The following is a 13,327-nucleotide window of genomic DNA, read 5'->3' as shown; positions in this document are numbered from 1 at the left end:
GGTCTTACACTGGCACACAAGAAGTCTGAACGTTATGGCATGAATATCTGGTTTGTTTCCTAAGGTCTCAACTAGACCATTCCACTATCTCAATCATTAATATACAATCTCAGTTCACAATCTAGCCATTCATACTATATCAATTCAATGAAAATTCAAATACATACATTAACAATGTAGTCGTATTATTTACATACAACTTACCTCGATTTACAAAATATACTTGACTAGTCTGTTTAGTCGGATTGCTTGGCTTTGCCCCGGTCTAGGTTCTGTTTTGGCAAATCTTGATCTATAATAACAAAATGCACTCATTTAGTCACTAATTACAATTAGGCAATGTAACACCCCTCGTCCGCATCCGACGTCGGGACGCGGTTCGAGGTGCTACCTGACTTTTACTAACACTTTCATACTAAACAAGGCCATGAAATCTCAAATAATTAAAAACTTTTGTTTTCACATGTAATCTGTCCCTTATGCAAGCTTACGAGGCCCAATACATGCATTCGGGGTGGTTCGGGACTCAACCGAGAACTCATGAAAAACTTAGGAAATCTCTTGCATCAAGGCTCCACACGCCCGTGTAGGTATAGAGCACACGCCTGGGTGCTAAGGACACGCCCGTGTCCCGAACCCATGTCCAAAAACCTGGACAAATACAAGGCTATTTTCCAAGCCATTTTGTCACACTCACAACACATGCACGCATACTTATACAATAGCATACAACATAACAAAATTAGGCACTTAAGCCTTCCTAACATGACATGACCATGGTAATTTCACATGCAACCATTACAATAAGTTTTTCTTTCATCTTTACCATATTAATGCTATATCTATCAACATGTCATCAAACCTCATGTCCATCACAAAGCATGCATAATCATATCCACAAACCATTCATGAAGCATTATTAACTATTTACCAATCACTTAATCCTGCATTAGTTATTAGCTCATCAATGAATCTCAATTCAATCTCTAGGCATACATGTTGTAAGCCACATCACAAGAGATAATAACATACATGCATAAGAATAATCATATGGGCCCATAACGATATTAGCCGACATAGGCCAATTTACATGACTAATACTACCTTAATAATAAGCCAATGCCTTTGGCTAAATCATAATATTACAATACTACCTTAATAATAAGCCAATTCCTTTGGCTAAATCATAATATTACATACTCACATTAAAACCCTATACATGCCATAGACTAGAATCACTTGAGTTTACTTACGCCGATAGCGTTAACTCGACAGTGTGATAATATCTCTGACGGCCTCCAACCCGAGCTAACCTGAAAACTCTAGAAAACATGGGAAAGAAGGGGGTAAGCTTTCACTTAGTAAGTTCATATGAAAACAATAAGCAACTCATTAACTTGTTTTATCAATGTTTACAACATATTCTCAAGTTCACTACAAGCTGTCTTCCTGAGCAGCAGTCACTAAATTATTTATATCTGGAGCTACGAAACTCCAAATTAAGTTCCGTTAATTTTCCCTGAAACTAGACTCATTTATCTTTCTTCCATAAAATTTCTAGAATTTTTTACTTAGCCAATTAGTACAGTTTATTCCTCAAGTTTGCTCCTGATTCACTATCTGACAGTTTCAACCCTTCTGCATTAAAGTTAAAAATTATCTCATAGTACAGGACTCGAATAATGTTCTCGTCTATTTATCTTGAAACTAGACTCATATTTATACTTACTAATTTTTTTCTAGAATTTTTGGTTAAGCCATTTAGTACAGTTTATTAGTTAAAGTTTCCCCTGTTTCAGGGTATGACTACTCTGACCCCTATGCACTACGAACCGATGTTCTCCCTGTACATAATTCCAATGATCATGCTGTTTATTTCCTTTAAAGATAGACTCAATAAGGAATCCATTCATGTAAGGTATGACTCTTAATAATTTTTGTACAATTTACGGTGAATTTATAAATTCAGAATAGGGGATCTCGAATTCATTCAGACCCTGTTTCATGAGAATTTAAATATCACACAATATAGAATTCTTTTTCTTCCTCTATTTCTTTCATGTGAAAATAGACTCATTAAGCTTTAATCCCATATTTTATTCTGCCTCTAACTCATTTTCCACTATTTTTAGTGTATTTTCAAAGTTACACTACTGCAGTAACTCAAATCTGTCAAGGCTAAGTTACTCATTAAGCTTTAATCCCATATTTTATTCTGCCTCTAACTCATTTTCCACTATTTTTAGTGTATTTTCAAAGTTACACTACTGCAGTAACTCAAATCTGTCAAGGCTAAGTTACTCATTCATGGTCATTGTTCATAATATTAATACAACACCATTTTATCCATCATGGTAAGAACACATATTATGCATCATAGATCATCACATATCAAGGCATTCTCATAGGCTTAGTATACATACTTGCACAACTCGTAACATAACTCGAGTGCATACTCACCAATGACTTACCTCATTGGGACCATCATCAACTCTTTCCTTGGATTGCCCGTTGAACACTTGGAATACTAATTGGATACTCGGAAAAGCCTTTGCACATAAGTGCCTCAATTGTAGCTAAAGCTATCTCATATCTCATGACATTTCAATGCTCACTATCGAGCTAGTCATCTAGACTCATAATTTCTAGTGACATGTCACTCGTATCCTAATTTATACCTAAGGTTCAAACCGGATTTTTCCTTGCCTATTAAGGCTTTTGTCTTATCATATTTCTATTAATCACATACACATTAATATCTATACAATTCATGTAATGATAACATTTAAATACATGAATAGTATGGTATTGTTTACATACGAACTTACCTCGATACCACAAAGGTGAAAAGACATACTCGTTCATAAATCGATTTCTTTCCGTTCTAGGTCCAAATCTCAATTTTCATCATCTATAACATCAATTTAGCCTAACAATCAGTCACAATATTCATATGGGTCTAAAAATCATATTTTTACAAATTTTCATTTTGACCCCTAAACTTTTGCATATTTGCACTTTTGCCCCAATGCTCGTAAATTAATTTTTATCACATTTCTTTACTCCTTGAGTCTAGATGAACCATTTTCATAACTATAGCAACTCATAATTTCAACTATTTTACACATTTACAACTCATTTTACAACTTAGCAATTTAGCCCTTTTTAAGGTATTTTCATGCAATTTCTTTCACAAAAGTTGTTTATTAGACAACTAGGACTCATAATCTTCCATAAAAACACAAAAAAACAACACATTTACTCTCATGGTAAAACCCTAGACTCTTCATCATTTTGCAAAATAATCCCCTCTTATGAAAGCTCATGCTTTAGGGGTTCCAAAAATGTAAAAATCATCAAGCAAAGACATTAAAATCACTTACTATAAAGGGAGTTTCTTTGCTGAAATTTTCCAGCTTCTAAACCCTTTCTTTGCTGCCATTTTTCGGTGGAGAGAAGATGAAGAAAAGATGATATTTTCTTTTCTTTATTTTATTACTAATTAGTCAATTAAAACACATAAAAGCCACAAATTTTGGCCTTTTGACCAATTGGTCTCCCCTTGGCCGGCCACACACTTAAAAAGGGTCTAATTGCCCTTTAAATGCCTCCAATTTTAGTTCTCTAGTCTAGTAACACATTTAGGCATTAACACACAACTTTTACCTTTTACACGATTTAGTCCTTTTTCGAAATTGGACTAGAAATCGCTAAAATTAACTTACCAAAATTTACATGCACTTATAAAATTATATTATAACACAAAATAATACTAAAATAATTTTATCTGGCCTCGAAATAGTGGTCCCGAAACTACTGTTCTGACTAGGCCCAAAATCGGGCTGTTACATTTACGAAATTGGACTAGAAATCGCTAAAATTAACTTACCAAAATTTACATACACTTATAAAATTATATTATAACACAAAATAATACTAAAATAATTTTATCTGGCCTCGAAATAGTGGTCCCGAAACTACTTTTCTGACTAGGCCCAAAATCGGGCTGTTACAGGCAATCATAAATTCACATCTTTGGAAAAATGACCATTTTGCGCCTAAACTTTAGCAAAATGACCATTTTAACCCTATGTTCGAAAGTCAATTTTTACTGAATTTCTTCGTATTTCAAGCCTAGTTAAACTCTTTTTACTGCTATAGCAATCCCAAAATCTCACTATTTCACACTCATATCACCTATTTTGCAACTTACACAAAATAGTCCCTTTAGTTGTTTTCATGCTAATACCTTTCACAAAAGTTGTTTATGTCACAACTAGGACTCATATTCTTCCATAAAAAAATTAGAAAACATCACAAATCCTTTCATGGAAAAACCCTAAACTCTCAATCATTTTGCAAAATAGACCTCTCATTTGAAAGCTCATGCTTCAAGGGTCTCAAAAGTGCAAAAATTATTAACTAGGGACATGAGAATCACTTACTTGTTGAGGTAATAAGTTGCTGAAATTTCAAAGCTTCAAAAACCCCTATTTTGCTGATATTTTCGGTGGGGAGAAGACATGGAGAAGAAGAAAATAATAGCTAGGCTTTTTAGGCATTATTTTATCACCAACTCATGACATCATTCACCTAAACTTTGACTATTTGACCAATTTTGCTTCTTATGGCCGGCCACCTTGCTTCTAGGGGTCAAATTACTCTTTAAAATCCCCTAATTTTATTTCTCTAGCTATTTAACATATTTTGGTACTAAAAAGCAACTTTTACCTTTTATGCGATTTAGTCCTTTTTCGAATCGGGCTCACAAACGTTAAAATTGACTCACCAAAATTTTCATGCACTATTATAATCATGTTACAACCTCATAATTGTAATAAAATAAATTTTCTAACTTTGGATTTGTGGTCCCCGAGACCACTGTTTCGACTAGGCCCTAAATCGAGCTGTTACAATTCAAGTCCAAATTATAAACATGCCAAATTCAATCTATTTTGCCTATTTCATGTTCATTTAAATATTAACTTAAACATGCCATAATATAGCCTCAAACATAAACACATATTTATATGTATATAACCAACCAATTTTAGTTTATAATCATATTTACAATCAATCCAAAAAAATGATTAATATTTAGACACCCTAGGTACATGCCGACACAAAAGGATAAAACATCACCACGTTTGAGTTCGGGACCGTTGTTGGATGGTGAATCAACAATCAAATTAAGTACCTAACCTACGCATGGAAAACAAAATCGTACGCTAAGTATAAACTCAATGGAATTTCTATAATCTGAATATAAAAAAAAATGAAATCACAGATATACAATCTAAATATTTCAATAAACATATCACATTTCATTTGTTTCAAAATATCTCAATTCTCATATTTGCTATATAAATATTTTTTCACAATATAATACACATATCATTTAAACAATAATTTTTGTTCATTCCATATCCTATTCATGAATACACAATTCATGTGTGTCAATCCATATTTCAATTCACTGTCCCATTTTCATTTCACATGCAATATTGTCTAACATCAATCATAACGCAATTTCAATTAATTACCCCTATTAACACGACTCTGACTCGGATGGATACTCGGATCCAACCAAACACACCAGTTTGGCATCCAGTGCCTTATTGGATAATTCGAAGTAATAAATTGACACCCAGTGTCTCATCGGCTAAATCGAAGTAAATTGGCACCCAGTGCCTCATCGAATATATCCGAAGCAATAAATTGACACCCAGTGTCTCATCGACTCGAAGTCGAAGAAATCCCTAAACTCTTCCAATCCTATGGCATGCCATCTATATCCAACTCAGCTTGATACTAGTTAATAGGGTTTAATTTCACGTTTCTGATATAATCAATATCCAATACTGATTTTTCATATAATCACATAATTACACATATATTCATTTCAATTCAAAAATCAATCTATTCAATATATATCTACTAATTCAATTCATTCAATCAATTATCAAACTATCAACTATTCACCTCAACACTTACCATATACATTAAATAAAAATTTTAACAATTAATAACTAGATTCGGATTATAGAAATAGAAATCAGAAATTCCAAGCTATTCCTCGTCGACTTTATCTTTTCCCTTTTAGTCGAGGGTTCCAGTACGATGTTAACTACAGAATTAAAACAATTAAAATTCATCAATACAACACAATTCAATCTCATATTTAATATTTTAAATTTTTACTCAATATATTTTCATACAATTTCCCCTTTAAACTAAATTTAACTCCCTAATTTCACTTAAATCCCTAAATTTCAAAATTTCACAATTTAATCCCTATTACTCAAAATTTACTATTTATTCTACAATTCAATGCTTTTTCATTTCTAACTTAAAAATCTATCAATTTAATCCCTAATACTTAAATTTTTCAACATAGGCAACACTTAAAAACTCAATAATTTCTAAAATTTTGACATGGGTCGGGTAGTATTTAATACAGATTAAATTGACTAACCAATTGAGTTTTGAATAATTGAAAACCCTAGCTTATCTTTCTCCTTCTTTCTTTTTCCCCTCTGTTTCGTTTTCTTTCTTTCTTTTCTATTCTATTTCTATTTCTTTTATTTCTTTGTTTTATATTACAATATAATACATAATATATATGCTTAAACATTAAGTTTTAATATTATATAATATTATAATTGATAAACCATAAAAGTAACACATTTTAATCCCATACTTACCATATTTTTGGATGATTTGTTACTTAATTTAGTAAATTAGATGCTCCGAATCCTTTAATTTCATGTTTTATACTTAGGAGATCATAAACAAAAGATCCACACGACCAAGACTAATTCCACACGGGCTGATCACACGCCCGTGTGAGCTACACGAGCTGGCCACAAATCCATGTGGTAGCCCGTGTCGATATCGCTCCCTATTTCCCAAATATGCAGAAAAAGCCAAATTTTAGGGTTTCTGAGCATTCTAAAATCTATATAAACACACTAGAAGTAGACCTAAAGGGGCACGCAAAGCAGAAAACAGATATTACTCAAAGGAAGCCGTTGGAATCATCTCAAAAGTAGATCCACGTCAAGATTGAAGATCTCCATTCAAATTTCTCTCGAAGTTTATTTGGGTTTTTCATGTCTTGTTGTTTTTCTAAATTTGAGATGTCTTCCTTTTATATTGTGAACTAAATTTCCTAGATACCTAGGGAAGATGAAACCTAAGACGGATCTTATTATTTAATGTTCTGAATTTAATGATAAATACTTGTTCTTATTCTTAATACTTGTTTTAATATTTTCAGGATATTAATTCAAGTTGATGTGCTTATTCAGTGGAGCAAAAGTCCTTGTTTAAGAGTAGATATACCATAATTAAGCGGAGTTGCATGCAATCCTAGAGATAGGACGACATAAATCTACCGGATTAGAGTCAAATCTAATAAGGAAATCGATAAATCGAGTTAATGCGACAATAAGGGTTTTAATTAGAAAGAGATTTCAATTAATCAACCTAGAGTCAGTTGTTCTTAGTCTCGAAAGAGATATTAATATAATTTAGGGATTTCTAAGGATCAAGATAAGTAAATAAATCATTTGATTCAGAGTCAGAATAATAAGTGAAGACTAGTGGATTCTTTCCTGGGTATTATCTTCTTTATAAGTTTTCTTCAAGTATTTTTCCCAATTTGTTCTCTATCACGTTCAGTAGTTAATTCGTTAAGTTAATTTTAGATTAAAACAAATCCCTTATATTTTAGGCTAAATAATAAAAAGATAGTTAATACTAGTACTTTTAGTCCTTCTGGATACGATATTCTAGACTCAACATAACTATACTACCATTCGATAGGTGCGGTTACCTACGTCGTGATTGTAGTCTAGTTTAGTCTTTCATAAAACGATCATTAATAATATATATATATATATATATTTACTTTAAATTTTATAATAATATACTTATGCAGCCTCATTTATGAGTAATGGCATAATTACTTCTTTAGTCCCTTTAATTTTTCTTTGATCTATAATTCAACTTTCACCATTTATGCAATTTAGTCATTTTACCTAATTATTTTTAATTCATGCAAATTCACCTAACCAAGACCTAATTAACCACACAACTAACTTTGTAAATATTTTTAATAAATATTTATGAGTCTAATTTATGAAAACGGAACCTCGAAAATGTATTTTCCAACACCTATGACTATCGGGTTGTTACATGACTAACATGCTTGATGAGGATATGTGTTTAGGAAAATGGCCAAATTGGCTTGAACATGTTTATTTGCTTACTTTAAATGTAAAAGAATGGTAAGTTAATTTCCCGATATACGAATTTACTAAGCATTAAATGTCTGTTTTATTTCTTCTGTTTTATAGTAACCCAGAAGCTCGTTAAGGTTGGAAGCTGGTCGGAGCCACATCACACTATCAATCACCTTTTTTCGGTATATTTATTAAATCAACTTTGGTATAATAGCATGTATAGGTTAATTTAGGCCATTAATGACATTTATGTGATTTTGGTTGTAACTAGCCATTGGAATGGCTTGTGATAGATATGATTTGAAGAGTATTGAAGAGCCTACACATGGTTGATATGTGTTTGGAATGGATGAGTGATGGATATCATATGGATAAATTGATGAATGGTTGAAATGACATATTTAGTACAAAGATGTTCTTCTATGTATTAGATTAACTTGATAAAAATGGAGACTTGGTTATATGAATTAATATGTCATATATGATACTTGGTATTGGCTTGATTTGGATGTATTATATTGGCTTGAGAATATGTTTAAGTGTTTATGTAGGTGGAAGGCAAAATTTGGGTTAGAAAAATGGCTTGGAAATAGCCCTATTTCGTCCACACGGGCAGGGACACGGGCGTGTGTCTCAGCCATGTGTGACACACGACCTAGCACATGGGCGTGTTACTTGGCCGTGTGTCCCCTGCATGTTAAAAATTTCAAAACAGAATGCTCAAAATTGATCACACGGCCTGGAACACGAGTGTGTGAATTGGCCGTGTGACCCCTGCACCTATTTAATGTAAATTTTTATGTTCACACGGCCTAGCATACTGGCGTGTGACTTGGCCGTGTGACCTAAGTCAGAGAGACACACGGGCATAGACACGAGCTAGGACATGGCCATGTGCCCTATTTCGAATGCCCACACGGCCTGACCATACGGGCGTGTGTCCCCTGCACCTAGAAAAATTTTTGAAGTTTCACGAAAAATTCTCTGAGTTTTCGGTTTAGTCCCGACTTGTTTATAATGTATGTTTTGGGTCTCGAGAGCTCATTTAAGGGACATTATGATTGATTTCTGATATGAATACCAAATGATATGAAATACATGTTACATGTTTTGTAAATTTTGGTAATGCTCTGTAACCCTGTTTCGACGACAGATACGGGTTAGGGGTGTTACAGTTTTCTTCTGGTTTCATTCTGTAATCTTGCAATTCTCTCATCATCTTATCAACTTTCTCCCTTTGTGCTAAAGTTATTATTTCATCAGGCAATATCAGATTTGTTGCCATTTCTACCAATATCTATGACAAAAAATATTTTTATTTTGATTTTCAATATCTATCTATTTTTTCCATTGTTATCACTAATTAATAATTACTTTATAATAGTTACTAACAAAATAACTTTCAAATATATTAAAAATATTAAAAAAACATTCATTACCTAATAAATCACAATAAACTTTAAACAAATTATTAACCTAAACACAAAACTTATTAACAAAATAACTTAAAATTAATATAAATTTACATTTATAATCTAACAAATCACAATAAACAAAATAACTTTAAAACAAAACATAAAAATAACACTAGACAAACTATATAATACTAACAAAATAATTTATTCTCATAATAATATATTCTATTTAAAAGTAAAAATAAAAATACCTTTCCTTTATTTCTTTCTTCTCCCTCTCTTCTTCCTTATGTTCTGCTATTTTTTTTAAACTGAGCTTTATTATTGAGCCGGGCGGTTAAGTAGGGAAAATTTAATACTGGTGCCGCCTATCAGATAGGCACCACACCCCTGCACTGTATCCGCATATAAATACCATTTTCATACTAGTCCGGTACAAATGTGGTGCCGCCTATCAAGTAGACACCACTATTAAAATAATATATATTTTTTTGGTCAAGGATGTCAGATTTTTAGGGTGGTACCGCCTATGCACCACTCTCCACTTGTATGAATGTACTATTTCGGTGCGTAATCCCTCTGAGATATTATTTAGTTTTTTTTTTCATAATATTCAAGTAAAAAAGCCTCATGTCTATATTGTTTGTCATTTAAGCATCCAATTAAATTGATTAATTAACCTTAATGAAAGACTTAATTAATTATTATTTTTATTATTAAAGACTTAATAGAGTATATTTTTACTAAGGTTTCAATTGCTTAATAAAGTATATTTTTACTAAGGTTTCAATTGATTTTTTTTTTCATTTTTTATTAAGGATTGTTTTACCTTGAGCTAAAGAAAAAAAACATGTTGGGTATAACTTGATTGAAGGTCAATTTTGACCTATTTTTTAAACGGTTTTGAAAGCTAAAATTTTAATAAAAGAATGCATATGTAAAGGTAGTAAAAATATGGGTTAAAATTTATAAATATGTTGGAAAAAGAAGTTATGTAAGAAATTAAGCTTTTTTTTTAATTTATCGATCTATACTGTTTTTAAAGAAAGAAAGATAAATGTGTCCTACAAGGTATATTTCCACTGATGTGGTAGTGAAAACACGCCCTGTAGGACGCATTTTCACTTTGCTAAAAATTATTTTTTTTCTTTTTTTTCTTGCGGTTGGAAATTAAAAGTTTGTAGATTTATTTTTGTTCGTGTTTGAGATAAACATGGTTATAGTTTTAATGAATGTTTGAATTTATGATCTTGTCATGAAGCTAGGTGACTTACAAAATTCATCTGACATGTGAGTATGAAGCCATCACTAAGGAAACCAGATCGTATTGCAACTCAAGGTTCAAGTTGATGGTGATTAGACGGTCCCGAGTTGAAGTGAAACTAAAGCTTCAAGTTTACAAATGTTATCTTGTCAAATGATGGAGCATAAATAGGGCCTCGACTGACAGTAGTTATGTGGACATGACAACCAATTTTTCTTCATTAAAGGGGGATGCTTTAAAAAACCCAAACAGATATACGAGGAAGAAAAACACAGTGACATTTTAGTATAATCAAGTATTTCATTTTATCCATGTCCACCAAAAGTGGTGACCCTGTTATTATAACTTGTGACATAATTTTGGTGTAACAAGTTTTACTAATAGGGTCAATGCCTTTGGTGACATGGATAAAACAAAATACTTGATTATACTGGAAGGCCTTGCGTTTTTCTTCCTCGCACTTCCATGTGGGTTTTATAAAGCATTCTCCTCTAACGAGAAGAAACTGGTTGTCGTGCCCGCATAATCACCATCAACTATAGCCCCAATTATACTCCATCCTTTGACAACATAACTTTTGTAAAGTTGAAGCCTTAATTACATTTCAACCCATGACATTATAATCACTGTCAACTTGGACCTTAAGTTGCAAAGCGTTCTCGGTTTCTCAAATGATGGCACCATACTCACATGGCAGGTGAAATTTGTAGCTTACTGAGCTCCATGATATCATTGTGAACCCAAACACAACTTAAAACTATTACTATGTCTCCCTCAAAGCGAGAGAGAAATAAATCTTGAAACCTGAAAATTTCAACACGCACGAGAAAGAAAAAAAATAATTTAAAGGAGACTGAGATATGGATGAGTAGGGGATGAAAGCGTGCATTTATATAAGGGATGCGGCGAGGTAAAAAATGGAAAAAATTATATCTGGAGAATCTTAGGTTGAAAGGGCTCAAAGGTAATTAAGTTGGCTAGGGTGTTGAAATGGCCAGAAAGAAAATACTCCCTGCAGAGGCAATTAAGTTGGCTAGGGTGTTGAAATTGTGACAGCCCTAAATTGACCCTAGTCGGAAAGTGGTTTCGGGACCACTAAACCGAGTCATAAAAATAATTAACCGTCATAGTTGATGCTTATTATATGTATATATGTATGTGTAAAAATTTCATGTTTGAATTTTGTTGATTGTAAGTGAATTTTATTAAATAGGACTTATGTGAGAAAATTTAGAAATGTGTCAGGCAAATGCAAAGTGGCCTATTAATGCATGTTATGAAAATGAGGGGTTTGCATGTCAAATTGCCCAAAATTGAGCTAGTGGCCGCCATGCTATGGGTGGAAACATGTTGTAAACATGTTGTGTTAGTGTGTTATGTTAGAAAGAATAAAAAAGGGTTAGTATTAAAGTAATGCAAAGGAGGAGTGATGAAAAAAAATTGTCTCATCCATGTTTCCCCATTGCCGTGAATTGAAGAAAGAAAATAAAGAAAAAAAAAGTGTTCATTCTTGAACATCTTTGGCCGAATAGAGGAAAGAAAGGAAGGGAAAGAGCTTGGAGAAAAATCGGCTATGGTGGTTCACTAGATTAAGGTATGTTTAATGTTGCTTGAAAGTTCATACATCCCTTGGATGATTAGTCTAAATTCTAACTACCTCATGGATGGATTTGGGGTTATTAGAGAGTTAGTATTCGACTAAGAGGCTTCAAAAGTTTCGGTTGAAGCCTTGATACTATTAGCATGTTAGCTATATGGATGTGTTATGATGCTTGAGGTGTTAGATAAATTTGAACTCATCACCAAGTTCTTTAAGCACCCAAGTTAAAAGTTTCAGATTGAGGTATCTTGAGCATTCAGCCATGGTAGGAAGTAGAAGAAAAATATGGTTGTTGTTAGATGAAGTAGAGTCTAACAAATAAGCACACATGTGCATTAGTTGCTAGATGGAGAAGAATCGGCTAGCAAGTTGTGTGCTAAGGCCGAATATAATTTTGAACATTATTGAGTAATGTATGTGTTTTGAAATTGATGGAATGGAGAGTATGCTTAAATTGTGTTATGAACAATTATATGTTAAATCAAGGTTTGCTAAGCTAGCTATTAAGGTGAAGTGCAAATGTTAGTATTTGATTTCTAGTGTATATAAGTGTATTAGCCGAGTTTTGAACTTGAAACAAAATGGTATTTAGTCAATACAAGTGACCATATTTGTAGAATGTATTAAGTATACAATCGGCCTCAACATAGACATGCATATTCGTCCACATGAATGAGTACATAGGTTGTTGTGTATGTTCGGCCATAGGTAAGCATATTGATGGCTTTATCTTGACTTAGAAAATTCGGCTAAGGATAATATTGGCTAATATGTTGAATTTGATTCGTGATTTCATACATAT

At 32.6% G+C, this 13,327-nt stretch overlaps 1 long non-coding RNA gene across 1 annotated transcript; it reads right to left on the bottom strand.

The window, feature by feature from the left end:
- Positions 1-916: 916 nt before the first annotated feature.
- Positions 917-3,508, bottom strand: LOC128280880 (uncharacterized). Its single transcript, XR_008271077.1, has 3 exons — positions 3,384-3,508; positions 2,829-2,911; positions 917-1,322 (listed from the first exon to the last, which is right to left on the bottom strand). It is a non-coding gene; the product is annotated as an uncharacterized LOC128280880 (long non-coding RNA).
- Between the last annotated feature and the right edge of the window lie 9,819 nt (positions 3,509-13,327).

This window comes from Gossypium arboreum, chromosome 1 (assembly GCF_025698485.1).
Source record: "Gossypium arboreum isolate Shixiya-1 chromosome 1, ASM2569848v2, whole genome shotgun sequence".
Lineage (NCBI taxonomy): Eukaryota > Viridiplantae > Streptophyta > Magnoliopsida > Malvales > Malvaceae > Gossypium > Gossypium arboreum.
Note: the sequence above shows the minus strand (reverse complement) of the source record. Positions and strands in the feature narration are given on the sequence as shown.